Source organism: Scyliorhinus torazame, chromosome 7 (genome assembly GCF_047496885.1).
Source record: "Scyliorhinus torazame isolate Kashiwa2021f chromosome 7, sScyTor2.1, whole genome shotgun sequence".
NCBI lineage: Eukaryota > Metazoa > Chordata > Chondrichthyes > Carcharhiniformes > Scyliorhinidae > Scyliorhinus > Scyliorhinus torazame.
In genome coordinates, this window is record NC_092713.1 from 105,853,603 (window position 1) to 105,871,373 (window position 17,771).

Sequence of the window (17,771 nt, forward strand, 5' to 3'; positions counted from 1 at the left end):
CAAGGGAGTGAAAGAGAAAGGGGAGGAATGTAAAGGCTACAATCCGAACAGCCATGAATTTATCAAATGGCGGAGCAGGCTTGATGTATGTCCTGATGGTGGCAGGGCATTGTGCTACAGCGCCGGGGTGACAGGTTCGATTCCCTGCTGGGCCACTGTCTGTGCGGAGTCTGCACGTTCTCCCCGTGTCTGCGTGGGTTTCCTCCGGGTACTCCGGTTTCCTCCCACAAGACCCGAAAGATGTGCTAGTTAGGTGAATTGGACATTCTGAATTCTCGCTCTGTGTACCCAAATAGGCGCCGGAATGTGGCGACTAGGCGCTTTTCACAGTAACTTCATTGCAGGGTTAATGTAAGCCTACTTGTAACACTAACGATTATTATATGGCATTTGCAATTATCTCTTCTTGGGACAAATGTTATTGTCTGAATTCATCAGTTTACATTTTTGAAATGTGGGTCTTTTTGGGACACTAATGGAAGAAAAAAGGGAGAACATTCATCAACAACAATAAAACAGATCAAGAACAGGTAACATCACTGTAAAAAGAAGGAGCTCTCAACATGCCTCATTACAAAAAGTGAAAAGAAATATGCTACCTCTTGCATCAAATTGAAATACCTGTGAGATATTGCAGTCACCAGCCTGCATTTACCAGCCCAATAGGCAGAGGTGCTGTGGATGTGATCCATATGTTGGGAGGGGCTTTTCTGCCGCCACAGCTGGATGTATCAATTCACAGGGTGTAAATGACATGTCATGCTCAATCTGAGCCCATATGGGCATTTCCATCAGGTAGGTATTGGAAGCTCCTGATTGTAAACATTTTAATAACCATTCACATCAATGAGAACCTAGGATGGGATTTGAATAGTATATAGAAGGAAATTTTAAGGTCCAATGATAGGATTCATTGAAATATTATTTTAGGCCATTTCTGGCCAGTTCATCTTAATTGATCTTTGGAAAAGTTAATGAATTTTTGTGTTAATTACTTAATTATATTTTTTACTCCCACCCAGATGAGAGATCCCATTGGGAAATGCATTTGGAAGAAGAAGGGGAGGACCTACAAAGTGGTGCCATACAGGTCACACTGTATACCAGGTCTCTGCCCATCTGCTGGAACCTGCATGTCAGCATCTGCAGAAGGTTTCAACATACTTTGCAGATGACTCACGCAGCTATAGGCTCCATTTCTGGAGATTTTGACAGACAGCAGGCCTGATGGCACAGAAAAGGTCGAAAGCCTGACTAATCATTATATTGAATAGCTTTTCCGAAATGTTAGTATTTGTTAAGGCTTTTTTGACAGCTTCTCCCAAACCCACAGCCTCTACCCTTAGAAAGTGGAGAGCAGCAGGTATATGAGAACATGACCATCACCAGGTTCCCCTCTGAGAGACGCAGTGTCATCATCACTAGGCTAAAATCCTGGAACTCCCTACCTAACCTGCAACTACCTGCTCCAATCTGCTCAATTCAGTATTTGGATCTGTGAATGATTTTGTGAATAGACTGACCATGGAAACCCATTCTGACAGTTAGCAACAGTTTTTACATATTTACTCTGATGAGCAAGATTCAGGCTCACTGTTTAGCTGCTGGTCACGCACCAGGAGGCGGAAACAAGAAAAAAAACCTCTTGTGGCTCCCTCCACAATGTACACTACCAAAACACATTCCTGAATGGAAAGTCATTTCTAGACCCCAATATTTGTTATTGTGCTTTCAATTTATATACGGATTCTGTGGAAATTAGCCCCCGCCACCTGGATTTTCCTCTTTCAGCACTTGCACTACACAGGATCGCCCTTGGTCAGTTCGAGATTGCCTGCTGTATAAAGAAGAGGCAAGAAACATAGAGTGAGTTATTTACAACATTTCTGTCTCTGCAACTTAGCTGTTCACAGTATTGTATTGTGCTTACAGACAAAACAATTTTTCAAATAAAAAGTCTGTAACTAGTCAGCAGTTGGAGCAGGATAACCTTCAAATTGACTTCATTTCCAAGCAATCCAGGAAAAACAGGAAGTTCTGGCTCTCTGAGAATTCCTTTCAAGCTTAAAACTAACAAAGTTAGCCTTAAAGGAAAGTATACTTTTTTTGGACAGCAGACCGAGCTGTTTAACAACAGCACTTCACACAGACATGTCAACCGGCTGGAAAGAGAATTCCACACCATTTTGCACAAGGGCTAGGTAGTGAAAAGAGATATTTAAGTCGATTGTTGGAGCCGTGTTTTGCGGCGGCAGAGATAACCCGCCATTGGCCGGTGGTGGGATCTTCTGGTTCCCGCCGCTGTCAACTAGATTTCCCATTGTTCGCATCCTCTGACTCCGGGGAGCCCGCAGCGGGGTGTCACCGTCGGCGGGACCAGAAGAACCCGTTGGCGGGAATGGCTGGAAAAACCGCTCCAAGTGTTTTTAGAAGAGGATTGCAGAGAACTTAGATCTAGGAACGAATGTTATGGCCCCATTGTGGCTAGAAATGCAGTGAGCTGTTTGAAGGCCCATTGGCTTTGGAAAATCCTGCCAGCATAAGGAAGAGCGGGCACTGGTAGCGTAGTGAGGAAATGGCACAATCAATACTTGTGGAACTTGAGTTCAGAAGACATGTTCCGGGATGTTTGCTGAGATGATTCCCTGAATTCACTGCAACAAGGAAGATGAAGATCTTGATATGCTTTGCACGGGGCTGGGAGTCATATCGCAGCGAGGTTAGATGGCGGTTGTGGATGTGTAGGACATTGTGAAGAGAAGACTCTGGTCACAGAGTTCTGAATGAGGGGAAATGTAAGAATGGTAGAGTTGGAAAGATCATAGAAAAAAATATTTGAGAAATTGTACCTCAAAATGAAATTAGACAGGAATCCAACAGCAGAGAAGTAACAGATTAGAATTCCCATCCTTGTTTACAAATTCCTCCTTGGTCTCCTTCTGTAATCTCCTCAAACCCCACAGCACCTTGGGATATCTGCACTTCTTTAAATCTGACCTCTTAAACATCCCCAATTTTAATTACTTATCCATTAGTGGCCCCACCTTCAGCTGCCTGGGCCGTACGCTCTGGAATTCCCTCCCTAAGCTTTTCCGCCTCTCTCTCCTCCTTTAAGACATTTGTTGAAACCCACCTCTTTGACCAAACCTTTGTCTGTCTGATCTAATATCGTCCTATGGCTCGTTGTCAAATTTTGCTTCATTATGCTCCTGTGAAGCAACCTGGGAGATTTAATTATGTTAAAGGTGCTATATCAATGCAAGTTCTTATTACTTAGTTGTGTGATTAGAAGGTCAGTTAAGGTTTGAGGAGGAGGGCAGCACGGTGGTGCAGCTCTGGGTCACTGTCCGTGTGGAGTTTGCACATTCTCCCCGTGTTTGCGTGGGTTTCGCCCCCACAACCTAAAGATTGGTCACGCTAAATTGCCCCTTCATTGGAAAAAATGAATTGGGTATTCTAAATTTATTTTTAAAAAAGGTTTGAGGAGGAGAATGTTAATGTTAAGGTTTAAAATGAGCAGGCAGCCAGTGTTTGAGTTTGAGCCAGATATGTGTGGATGCTGGCAAGAGTACAAGCATTCATCTGAAAAGTTGTTTCATCCGCTCAACATTTGGTCAAGTCAAAACACATAACTCTTTTCTCCTTGACGGGGCACTAAACTTGAAGATAAATAATGCTGGCGTTGGTATGACTGCTACCGTTGATGCGAACAGCATGGCTGAAGTTATGAAATTAGTTGCTTACCCTAACCCATCATTCAGGCAACTGCACGTGTAATGTTGCATTTCATTTCAACATGCAGTGCTGTAATAGGCAGCGTAAGGGATTTCACAACCCCAATGACTAACTTTACGTAATTGCAGTGATCTGACTGGGTCATGAACATTAAATAGTGGAAGATTTTGAATTAAAGTGTACTTTTATTGACCTTTATCTAGGAAATCCATGTGATGACTAATCTGTGGCACAATCGGCAAAATATCACCAACTCCATCCCCACTGTATTGGTCTCTGTTGACACATCAATGTTTTTGACGGAGGTCTTGTCAGGACACACCTGTTCAGAGGACCCCACTGCCATTGGTAAAATGCCAGCAGAGATGGAAAGAGGCCCATAATTAGCTACTTAAATCATTTAATTGGGCTCCGGGAAGGTGGGCTGTCTGCCACATTTGCCATCACTGGAAAAATAGCATGGTGAAGGGAAAGACAATGGACATGCCGGGCGGGACTCTCCGGTAGCCAGCACCAAAATCACGTTCGGCAATCGGCCGGAGATTCTCCGTTTGTGCTAAAATTGGGGGCGGTGCCGCTTTTGGGATTCTCCGTCCCCTTGAAAATGGCGTACTCTTCAGGATGGCCTCAGGACATCATCTGAGGCCCTCCCCCGATGCTTCGCCGCCCGATGGGCCGAGTTCCCGACCGCGTGGAACACTTAGCCTTTTTTTTGTGAACCCGGCGTAGCGGCTGCGGACTGAGTCCAGTGCGCCACAGTCAGGGGGGAGCCGTTCCGCGGGCAGGGGGTGCTTTGGCGGGGGCTGGGGGCACTGGTGGGGGGTGGTCCGGGGTTGGTGAGGGGAGTTACTGGGGGACAGTATGTGACAGGCCGGGTCCATGCGCAGCCGGCGCCATGTTGCTTGACGCGTCCGAATCAGGCCACCGGCGTGCAAATTTGCAGCCACAGACCCGGTAATTCTCTGGACGTATCTGCAAATGATTTAAGTAGCTAATTATGGGCCTCTTTCCATCTCTGCTGCCTGGCTCTAGCCCCCCACCAGACGAAGGATCGGTGAAGCTTTTGCGCCATTTTTTCTGGCGTAAAACGCACTGTTCCCATGCCAGCGTCAGCACCTAGTCTTCAAATTGGAGAATCCAGCCCGCCATCTGCTGCCTTTCTCCATCATTTTACCAGTCTTCCTGCTTCCATGCACATTCCCAAAAAGCAGGTAAAATTCAGCCTCTCTTACTTATTTGTTGCTAGCAGAAGTTCCATTAAAGTTAGACCACGATGAATCTGTCACCAGGTGAGTTACCTTCTGGTCTTGATGAATGTGGATGTAACTGCATAGAGCTTGGTTCTCTTCCAAAAGTTTCTGAATGAAGTTGAATTGTCAAAACACAAAATCAATCTGATTTCAAAGGAGCCGACTTTTTACCACTTGCAAATATGTTTTGTGCATTCCCTACCTGAGAAGTATGAGATGTGCTGCAAAAGGTGCCAACTTAAGACTTTAGCTCTACAGTGCAGAAGGAGGCTATTTGGCCCGTTGGGTCTGCACCGACCTAGACCCACCCGATGCCGTCCCCGTAACCCAGTAACCTCACCTAATCTTTGGACACTAAGAGGTAATTTAGCTTGGCCAATCCACCTAACCTGCACATCTTTGGACTGTGGGAAGAAACCGGAGCATCCGGAAGAAACTCACACGGACACGGGGAGAATGTATAAACACCACACAGACACCAAGGTCAGAATTGAACCTGGGTCCCGAGTGCTGTGAGGGAGCAGTGGTAACCACTGTACCACCATGCCGCCCTTAGCTTAGTGCTGTCCTCAATGTTAGAAAGTGTAGGTCCAAGGCCTACTCCAGGACTTGATTATACAGCCTAGGTTAACATTCCATACAGCCCTAAAATTATTAATAAAAATGAAAGTGCATGGAGGAAGTAGGAGACAAAGGTTCGGAAGAAATAGAACATTCTCTTGATTGGTGGGATATATGACAAGTCATGTTCCTTAAGAATCTGTATGAAAGTACACGTACATTTATGATATTTGCAATTACTCAAATGACAGACACTTGTACAAAAGTATTAGTAAATCAACAGTACATCCATATGGCATCGACACTGCTACAGATTGTGCCATTATGAATGGATATGTTCAGGGTGGACAGGAAATTTGCAGAGACCCCGGAGGAGGAGCTGTACAGGGAGAGGAGACGACTCCAGACCGAGTTTGACCTTCTGACCACCAGAAAGGCGGAGGTACTGTGGAGGAAGGCACAGGGGAGGAGGTATGAATATGGGGAAAAGGCTAGTCGCCTGTTGGCGCACCAACTGCGAAAGAGGGCAGCAGCGAGGGAGATAGGAGGAATTAGGGATGAAAGGGGAGACACCGTGCGAAGGGCAGGAAAGATAAATGAGGTGTTTAAGACCTTTTATGAAGAACTGTATAGGTCTCAGCCCCCAGAGGGAGAGGAGGGGATGCAGCAGTTCCTGGACCAGTTGAGGTTCCCGAAAGTGGAGGAGCAGGCGGTGGCAGGCCTGGGGGCGCCGATTGAGGTGGACGAGGTTATTAAGGGACTGGGAAGCATGCAAGCAGGGAAGGCCCCGGGGCCAGATGGGTTCCCGATGGAATTCTACAGAAAATATGTGGACTTGTTGGCCCCGTTGTTGGCGAGGACGTTCAATGAGGCCAGGGAAGGGGGGACACTACCCCCGACAATGTCGGAGGCGACGATATCGCTAATTTTGAAGAGGGACAAAGATCCGATGCAGTGTGGGTCCTATAGACCTATTTCACTATTGAACGTGGACGCCAAACTGCTAGCAAAGGTACTGGCATCGAGGATAGAGGACTGTGTCCCAGGGGTGGTGCACGAAGACCAGACAGGGTTCGTAAAAGGGAGACAATTGAATGTTAACGTGCGACGGCTATTAGGGGTGATAATGATGCCCTCAGTGGAGGGGGAGGCAGAGATAGTGGCGGCAATGGACGCAGAGAAGGCATTTGATAGGGTGGAGTGGGAGTATTTATGGGAAGTGTTAAGGAGGTTTGGGTTTGGGAACGGATTTATTCGCTGGGTTAGACTACTTTATGGGGCACCAACGGCAAGCGTAGTTACAGGTCGACATAGATCAGAGTATTTCCGATTATATAGGGGAACAAGACAGGGATGCCCGCTGTCTCCATTGTTGTTTGCGCTGGCAATTGAACCTCTGGCCATGGCACTGAGAGACGCCAGGAAATGGAGAGGGGTGACTAGAGGGGGAGAAGAACACCGAGCCTCGTTATACGCGGATGACCTATTGCTATACGTGTTGGACCCAGCGGGGGGGATGATAGAGGTTATGCGAATCTTGAGGAGGTTCGGGGAATTTTCGGGGTATAGGTTAAACATGGGGAAGAGTGAATTATATGTGATACATCCAGGGGACCAGAGTAGAGAGATAGAAGGCTTACCGCTAAGGAAAGTGGAAAGAAACTTCCGATACTTGGGGATTCAGGTCGCTAGGAGCTGGGGAACCTTGCACAGACTTAATCTGACACAGCTGGTAGAACAAATGGAGGAGGACTTTAAGAGGTGGGACATGCAGCCTTTATCGCTGGCGGGCAGGGTGCAAGCAATTAAGATGATGGTCCTCCCGAGGTTCTTATTTGTATTTCAATGTCTCCCTATTTTAATCACCAGGACCTTTTTTAATAAAATAGACAGGAGCATCACGAGCTTCGTGTGGGCAGGGAAAGTTCCGAGAGTAAGGAGGGGGTTCCTGCAGCGCAGTAGGGACAGAGGAGGACTGGCACTACCGAACTTGGGAGATTATTATTGGGCCGCCAATGTGGCAATGATACGTAGATGGATGATGGAGGGTGAGGGAGTGGCGTGGAAAAGGCTGGAGAGAAGGTCCTGTAAAGGGACGAGTCTAGAGGCGCTGGTGACGGCGCCGCTACCGATCTCACCTAAAAAGTACACCACGGTGGTGGCGGCAACACTGAACGTATGGGGACAGTGGAGGCGACAGAGAGGGGTGCGGGGAGCCCTGGTGGGGTCCCCTATCAGGAACAACCATAGGTTCGCCCCAGGAAGAATGGATGGAGGATTTCAGAGCTGGTACCAGTTGGGAATTAGGAAGGTGGGAGATTTATTCATAGATGGGACTTTTGCGAGCTTGGGAGCACTGGAGGAAAAGTATCAGTTATCCCGGGGGAATTTCTTGAGATATATGCAGGTGAGGGCGTTTACTAGACAACAGGTGAGGGAATTTCCGCGGCTCCCGACACAGGGGATACAGGACAGGGTGCTTTCAGGGGTGTGGGTCGGAGAGGGCAAGGTGTCAGAGATTTATAGAGAGATGAGGGAAGAGGGGGAGGAGTCGGTGGGCGAACTAAAAAGAAAGTGGGAAGAAGAATTAGGGGAGGAGATAGAGGAGGGTATGTGGGCTGATGCCCTAAGCAGGGTAAATTCCTCTTCCTCATGCGCCAGGCTTAGCCTGATTCAATTTAAGGTGCTACATAGAGCACACATAACGGGGGCAAGATTGAGCAGGTTCTTTGGAGTGGAGGACAAATGTGGGAGGTGTGGCGGGAGCCCGGCAAACCACGCACATATGTTTTGGGCGTGCCCGGCACTGGAAGGGTATTGGAAGGGAGTGACGGGAGTGATTTCGCAGGTGGTGAAGGCCCGGGTCAAACCAGGCTGGGGGTTAGCTCTATTTGGAGTTGCGGAAGAGCCGGGAGTGCAGGAGGCGAAAGAGGCCGATGTCGTGGCCTTTGCGTCCCTCGTAGCCCGGCGCAGGATCCTACTCATGTGGAAGGAGGCGAAACCCCCCGGACTGGAGGCCTGGGTAAACGATATGGCGGGGTTCATTAAACTGGAGCAGATAAAGTTTGCCCTGAGAGGATCGGCTCAAGGGTTCACCAGGCGATGGCAGCCATTTCTCGACTACCTAGGGGAATATTAGAGGGAATACAGATGACCAGCAGCAGCAACCCAGGGGGGAGGGGGGTGGGGGGGGGGAGGCTTAGTTGAGTATAGGTCAATAGAGTACGAGGTTTTGTTACTTGTATATTATTATTATTATTATTGTTAAAAAGTTAAAAAAATTCTGTTTTGTTATTGTTATCGTTTTGCTTGTTTTGTAAGCGGGAAAAATGTTGCTCAGGGAAAAAAAAATTCAATAAAATATATTTTTTTTAAAAAATGAATGGATATGTTCAGTGTTGCACCTTCAGCAGAGAAACCTAGTTGAAAACTGACTCTGGTGAGGTGTTAGAAACATGCATTTAAATGGACTGTGATCTCCAACAGAAGTGTAAGTCCTCCAAGTTATCCATTGTTGTAGTGAGCTATGTCAACAAACCGATATTATTTGGCAAAGTTCCAGGTCATTCTTCTCTGGTCCTCGTTACAGCCTTGGTTCAAACATGGACAGAAGAGCTGAACTCCAGAAGTGAGGTGCCATCAAGGCAGAATTTGGCCAAGCATGTAATTGCAGTGATTTCTGACTGAGCCATGAAGATTAAATAATGGAAGATTTTGCATTAATCCGTACTCTTATTGACCTTTATCCAGGAAACCAACGCGATGATAAATCACCAACTCCATTTGGACCTCTGTGGACGCATGAATGTTTTTGACAAAGTTCTTGTCTGGACACTGCCACTGGTAAAATGCCAGCAGAGGCGGGAATAGGCCCAGAATTTGCTAATTAAATAATTTTATTGGGCTCTAGAGAATGCCATCCTGGTGGAGGGAAAGAAGACGGGTATGGCACCGAGCCCTCGCAAAACTGGAGTCAATGGGAATCAGTGGGAAACCTCTCTGCCTGTTGGAGTCATACCTCGCACAAAAGAAGATGCTTGTGTTTGTTGAGTGTGATAGAATACTTTCCACTTGCATGGATGAGTGCAGCTCCAACAACATTCAAGAAGCTAGACACTATTGTTGTGATAAAAGATTGAGACCACTCAAGTCTGTAATTCGAGTAAGAAATACTTTTTATTCAAGCATGTTAGGGAGTCACAGCCTGATTCTACGGGGTATCTCCCTGATACAAAGGCTGCGTAGCATATCTTTTTGTTATCACATTTTACAACACTGTGTTAAATATCTAATGAGCAGAATTATTCAGGCTGCAGCTGTTCCATGCTATCTCCCTGGGAGGATATGATTGCCTATGATCTACAATTATACACCTGTGGTTCTAACACCCTAACATTTATTCACCCATCCTGTGAAGGTCAGTAAATTGTGATTGTTAGTTTGGGTCCACAGTATTATACCCATCATACCTATGTGTTGGCTATATTTCCCATCATGCTAAGAAATAGCTCAATTAACAACTCTACTTCAAAGCTGCTAACGCTTCTCTTAGTATCAATCTTCAATGACTCCACGTCAGCCCCTTCATTTGGACCCCTGGCCAGACACTACTTGATGTTAGACTGGAAACATGTTTTCCAAGTTGCGAGGCCAAGATGCTTGATGAACTATTAAATAATTACAGCAACATTCATGAGGAGAGCAATGAAAATAATCTTTGTGGTCGCCTACATTTAAGTTAGACCTGCTGCAAAACCAGTGTGTTGCATGGCTAGGATACTTCCTTATTAAAGGATTTGGATGAACATAAGAACTTAGGAACTAAGGGCAGGAGTAAGCAATTCAGCCCCTCGAGCCTGCTCCTCTTTTCAATATGATCATGGCTGATCTCTTCCCGGTCTCAATTCCACTTTCCTTGCCAGTCTCCATAACCTTTCAACCCATTACTAATTAAAAATCTGTCACTCTCCTGAAATTTACTCAATGTCCCGGCATCTGCCGCACTCTGGATAGTGAATTCCACAGATTCACGACTCTTTGGGAGAAGTAGTTTCTCCTCATGTTTTAAATCTGCTATCCCTTATCCTAAAACTATGACCTCTTATTCCAGATTTCCCCACAAGAGGAAACATCTGCTCTACATCTACTTTGTCAATATCTTTAATCATCTTATATACGTCCATTAGATCTTCTCTCCTTCTTCTAAACTCGAGAGAATATAGTCCTAAATTGCTCAATCTCTCTTCATAAGACAAACCCCTCATGTCTGGAATCAATCGAGTGAACTGCGGCTGAACTACCTCTAATGCAACTACATCCTTCCTCAAATAAGGGGACCAAAACTGTACACAGTACTCCTGGTGCGGTCTCCCCAATATCTTATACAGTTGCAGCAACACTTCCCCACTTTTATCCTCTATTCCTTTAACAATAAATGCCAAAATCCCATTTGCCTTCCTTATTACCTGCTGTACCTGCATGCTAGTTTTCTATGATTTATGCACGCGGACATCCAGATCCCTCTGCACCGAGGTACTCTGAAGTTTCTCTCGATATAGATAATAAGTTGCTTTTGGGACCTATATGGATAGCCTCACACTTACGTTAAATCCCACCTGTCAAATTTTGGTCCACTCACCTAACCTATCGCTATCCATCTGCAAATTTCTTATTTCTTCTTGCAATTTACTATCCCACATATTAATGTTGGGCGTGATATACCGACCGTGTCCCACTGGAATCGGAATGGGACGCAGCCGGTAGACCCCTCGAGAGGCCTCTTCCAGGATTCTCAATGGTCGTTATGCCTTGCGAGATCTAACGAGGTCTCGTGAGATGTCACGATCTGGATGCCAACCACAATGGGCGGGATCCAGATTTGCTTAAAATCTCACTTAAGTCTGTCGACGGCAGATCTAACTGGCAGTCGGGATCTACCTAGCCTCACGCAGGAGACCCCAGCTGGGTGCCATTAACACTGGGCTCCACAAACAAGGATCAGGCGGAATGGCACTAGGGGGGTGGGGTTTCCAAGGTGATTGCAGGCTCCCGGGTGATTGGTATCTGGGCAGAGTGGTACCCTGGCACTGCTGACGTATCTGGGCACCTTGGTACTGCCAGCCTGGCAGGGGCACTATCAAGTTGCTAGCTGGCACTACCAAGGTGCCCGGGTGGCATTTTTCCTGTGCCGGGGACCAGGTCCAGAGGGTGCCCCTGCTGGTATGTGATGGGGTATGGAGGGGGGGACTCGCGGAGCCCCCAACGGGTGAGTTGGGGCATTTTGTGGGGGGTCCGGTGTTGCGTTGGGAGGTTAAGGAGCAATTTTTAAATAGAGCTCTTCCTGCAGTGAGGAGCTCTGCTCACCGGAGCTCCTCGTGCAGGAAATGACGCTAAAATGCAGTCTTGGGGGCTGTTCCCCACCGGGATCCAGAAATGAAACAGAGTGTTGTTCGATAACGGGGGTCCTGGGCGGGAGATCGACTCCGCTAATCCCGCCCAGAATGGACTCTGTTTTCTTTTAGTTAAATTGTACCGTAAGAGTTATGAATAAATAATGGGATTTATTTGCCTATGTGCACAAATCACTAAAAGCCAGTACATGTGTTAATAGGTTTTGGCCTTTGTTTCAAGTACGTAGAAAACATGATGCTTCCAGCATTTAAAATGGAAACCTTCTTCCCCAGAAGACTGTGTTGAAATTTTCATAACCAAAATCAATCACATTTTGTTAGGTAAGGATATCAAGGTACTTGCAGTAAAAGACTGTAAATGAAGTTGAGGTACAGATCATTGTTAAAATGTGCTTGAGCAATTAAGTGAAAAACCAAATTGCACCACAGGCACAAACCACAAGACTGATTGCCCAATCTGATGCTCTCAGCAAGAACTAGTGATGCACAGCAACGCTCGTGAGGAATTCATAGGACGACTAAACCTGGTTGTCCATTAATTCAAATTAAGCAACATCTCTTAGATCGTAAAATGGCAGCCCGTGTGGTGGAAAACCAGAACCAAGTTAACACTTTGTGGCACGTTTGATAATGCAATACTTCGGTCAACAACTAACTGCACCTCTCTGTTGATGATTGACCAACCAGTGAGGCCACAGAGGACTGGGATTCTTTACATGCAGCTCCAAAATCGTTGCAAACCCAAACCGTAATCAACAGCAATTAGTTCAGAAAGCAGTGGCATGTTTACTAATACCATGCAAACAGTACTCATGCATACAAGGGCACTAAATATAGGGTGCGATTCTCCGGCCTCGTTGAAATGAAATGAAAATCGCTTATTGTCATAAGAAGGCTTCAAATGAAGTTACTGTGCAAAGCCCCGAGTCGCCACATTCCGGCACCTGTTCGGGAAGGCTGGTACGGGATGTTCTCGCTCAAGCGAAACGCGGCCGGTGAATAGCGGGAGAAGCCAAAAGCGAGAACCGTGCCAGGCATCAAACAGCTTATGATGCAACTGGCCCATTCCCGTAGGCGAAATCGGGATCTCTCCGTAGCGTGGTTACTTAAGCCCGGTTTCCATACAATTAACGGGAGGCACCTCATATCCAACGGCCACCTGTCATTAAGTAGACTCCCCAGCAATTGCTCACGCTGGTGCTAATTAGTACTCCTGAAAACATGAACCTGGCGGAAGGGCTTCTGCGGGGAGCTGAGGAGATGAGTAGCCATCGTTGATCACAAATAAAGAGCCCTGGGGCACTGGGATTGCCACCCCAGTGCTTGGGTGGGGGGTTGAGGGACCCTCGGCTGTGGCTGGTGGACCCTCGCCTGGGGGTGGGAGACCCTGGGCAGGGGTGGGCTGCCATGGGAGGGTGGGGGGAAGACCACTCGCGGCACCACCATACCATCCCCTGGATCATGTGTACCCATTCCGGGGGCAAACCTTGTCCCTGCCCGTCTGCCAAAATGACCACCCATAACCCCCACCGACTGCTGAAGCCACTGGCTGCGCGGCTGAAGGGTTTTCCCAATAGGGAATTGGCAATCAAGGTTAGGTGAGCACTTCACAGATGCCAAGTGGGTTCCTGTGGGTGGGCGGGCCATGTAGCAGGTGGGAGTCATTGCCTAACATCCCAATCCGACCGCGATGCCTAGACGCTGTGCTTGAACAATATGGGAGACAACACCACACATGCAACATCCGAACACTCAGAGGATGAGTCACAGCTCCAGCGATATGTCCACAGCCAGAGGGTAAGAGAGCGCCATGGGGAGGGGGGGAATTACTGGAGAGATGCGCAAAAGACCCAGAGGTCAGCCAGCATTGCAGAAGGAAGTGACAGAGGCATCATAATGGTTGTGCAAAAAGATATTTAATGCGTTGTATAATACCCTACTCCTGATGGTGACTCAGTGACCTCGGCCATGCCCACCTGCGACCGCGACAAGCTCCGCAATGCCTCGTCCTTTTCCATCTGAGAGCGGGACATGTCCCGCAGAACCTCATCAAGGTCGGCCTGGTACTGGGTGACATCCCCCAGCGAGGCAGTCATTTTGCCGAGACCCTCAGCCATGGCTGTCACCAGCTGCCAATGCCTTGGACACCTTCACTCATGGTGCCGGCGTCATGCACCAGGCTCGCCACTGCGGTTGCCACGCTAGCTGCATTGGCGTGGTGCCATTCATTGCCGACACCATCTCCTGCGCCCGGAGCCCCTGGGACTCCTCCAATCAGCTATGGATCTGCTGGAGCGACGCTGACATTTCCCTCTAAATGTTCCGCCGCTCTCTACTGTCTCCATCAGCTAGGGTACCTCTGTTCCACAGGCTCGGCATCAGGCTGGGACCCAGCTGGGTCCTGGGATCCAGCTGCCCTCCGACTGCTGTCTTGCCTGGGGGTTCCTGCCTCCACCTGATGTGCATTAGCAGCAGTGTGGTGCTCACCAGATTGTGCCCCCGAAACCTGTCCACTAACATGTCCCACTGAACTGCGTGTATCTGCACTGGGGGGTGGGGATGACAGCTCTGCTGCGCCTATAACAGTTGCATCCGCGGAGCTCTCCTTCAAGGTGTTCTCCTCGGAATCAGGAGAGGGATGGGCTGGCGGCGGCGGCTGGAGGGCCTGCGGGAGAATGGACATGTTGTCAGTGGGAGGGATGGGTCAGGCAGTAAGGCAATCACTATTCACGTTTGACAGGTCCTCCGCGTGGGTGACCGAACTGTCCTCGGCCACCCCAGTCATCTTCAGGGCCCGCTCCTTGAAGGTGGTGAGGACTTTTATGTCCAGCACCCCTCTGCCAGCCTGGGCCCTCTCCCGACGGTTATGGGAGAGCTTTTCCTGAGGAGACACAGATTAGGCATCGTTAGCCACACGAATGGTTCACAGTGGAGGGCGGGGGGGTGTGAAGGAGGTGTTGGGGGGGGTTGAAGGGGGAGGGGGTGAGGAAGGGCTGGGGGTCCACATGGGGATTTCTGTGTTGGACGCTCCCATGGGGGTGGGGGGGGGGGGTGGTGGAGGCATTGGTGTCTCTCACAAGTGCTGCCCGGTGTAGGCCGTTGACCTTCTTATGGGACTGAAGGCCAGTCCTCCTGGTCACACTCCCTGAGCTGACATCCGGGATCCTTGGGGGAACAGGACATCCCTGGGTGGGGGAGTGGGCCTAGGTAGGGTGCTCATTCAGAGGGTCGGTGTAGGCTCAATGGGCCGAATGGCCTTCTTCTGCACTGTAGGGATTCTATGATTCTTTGGTAGGACCTTGCAATGTACAAGTTGGTTGCCTTGTTTCTTATATTACAACAGTGACTCTAAATTGAAAGTAATTCATTGGCTGTAAAGCATTTTCAAATATCTTGTGACCTTCAAAGCAACCATATAAATGCAAACCTGGGGGCGAAATTCTCTGTAATCGGCGCGATGTCCGCCGACCGGCGCCAAAAACGGCGCGAATCAGTCCGGCATCACGCCACCCCAAAGGTGCGGAATCCTCCGCCCCTTGAGCGGCCGAGCCCTAACCTTGAGGGGCTAGGCCTGAGCCGGACTGATTTCCGCCCCGCCAGCTGGCGGGAAAGGCCTTTGGTGCCCCGCCAGCTGGCGCGGAAATGACATTGCCGGGCGGCGCATGCGCGGGAGCGTCAGCGGCCGCTCACGGCATCCCCGCGCATGCGCAGTAGAGGGAGTCTCTTCCGCCTCCGCCATGGTGGAGACCCTGGCGAAGGTGGAAGGAAAAGAGTGCCCCCACAGCACAGGCCCGCCCACGGATCGGTGGGCCCCGATCGCGGGCCAGGCCACCGTGGGGGCACCCCCCGGGGTCAGATCGCCCCGCACCCCCCTCAGGACCCCGGAGCCCGCCCGCGCCGCCTTGTCCCGTCGGTAAGAGAGGTGGTTTAATCCACGCCGGCGGGACAGGCATTCTAGCAGCGGGACTTCGGCCCATTCGGGCCGGAGAATCGCTGGGGGGGGGGGGGGGGGGGGGGGGGGGGGGCGCCAACCGGCGCGATTCCTGCCCCCGCCGAATATCCGGTGCCGGAGAATTCGGCAACCGGCGGGGGCGGGATTCACGCCAGCCCCCGGCGATTCTCCGACCCGGCCGGGGGGGTCGGAGAATCTCGCCGCTTGTCTCTTTGCATGCGAGGGAGGCACCCAGCTGACCAAAAGAAATAAAGATTTAGTACCTAAAAACAAATGAATGAGGAGCTATTGTTGGACCTGGGTGTTGTTTTTTTGTCCTTGGTGTTTGTTAATCACTCCGTAGCCCTCTGCTAGCCCCAGTTGCAGACTTATTCTGTCATGGAAAATTTGAAAGAACAATATAATTGCCCTGCATGATTGAGACACACAATAAAACTTGCCACCTTTACAAACATTGGATTTCCGGTGACCATTTATTTTGTCAGCTCATGCTACTATATTTGCACCTCATTAAGAAGACAGCCTTGCTTGAGAAACTGAGAACTACGTGGTTATAAAAATCACAAGGGATTATAGTGTAAACACCCATCCCCCAGGCAAACTCAAATTGAACTCTCTCGCCAGCAGCCTTTCTACTTCAATAGCTCACTTCAGTCACAAAGTTGAAATGAAGGAGCTCCTGACGGGTTAGATCACAGTGCTGACATGATGGTGAGAGGTTATTGACTCAGAGTTACTCTCATTTCCTGATGTTGACCAGGTATTTTCGAAAGCCTCTGATCATGAATGCGCTGGTGGCGTTTATTGCACAATGAGAGGTCCATTGGTCAGCGACAGTAATAACAAGGGCTAAAAACAGCTGCACTAAAGCGGCTCTCTCCTTACATGCTTTTTGAATGTGTTTTTTTTAATAATCTAAATTGTTGGGTCGAATTCAATTTGAGATTTCAGACTCAGCGTCATCTCCTTCAGACAGCCATGCACGCCTCTCCCTTTCTTAAAGGAAGTTTAGGAATTGGGTAAAACAAATCCTGTATTTTTCCTCTTCTCACATGACTTGGACGGATTACAGAGTGCATCGAGGATTGCCTGTGACCGGAAACAAATGGAGAAAAGCAATAATCCAGTTCTCACAGTTTAAATACACAAGCACATTTAACGGCGTCGCAGTAAATTGCTGTCTGTCATGTAATTCCCTTTTATTCATATTTAATTATTCTCAGCTATGGGGATTCATGGAGAGTTTGCAAATTTCATCTTCATAGGTGTCGGAGAGAAAAGAGATTCGTTCACTGTTATAATTTCTTCAAAAGGGCAGCAAGGTGGCGCAGTCATTAGCATTGCGGCCTCACAGTGCCGAAGACCCGGGTTCGATCTCGGCCCCGGGTCATTGTCCGTGTGGAGTTTGCACATTCCCCCCATGTCTGCGCGGGCACAATCCCAAAGATGTGCAGCGTAGGTAGATTGGCCACGCTAAATTGCCCCTTAATTGAAAAAAATAATAATTTAGGTACTCTAAATTTATTTTTTAAAATAATTTCTTCAAGAACTCTTGGATTTTTGGGTACTATTTATCTCCTAAACTATATTTTGGCTTAAAGGACTTGAAATATTGATCTGAAAATTGAACTGTGCCACACAGATTTTACAGGCATAAATCTGGTGCCTAAGAATCCAAGATGACAGGAAATGTGGACATGCTCATTCCATGTCAGATGTTCACTTGGTCCTGGCTCCTCTGCCAGGCTCCCAATACATTTTGGAATCATTCAGTGGAGCTGCTGTATTTAAATAACGGTCTAGGTGTGTGGTGGGACTCTTGTGAAATTGTCCAGCCATGCAATAAGACAAAAACCTTTCTTA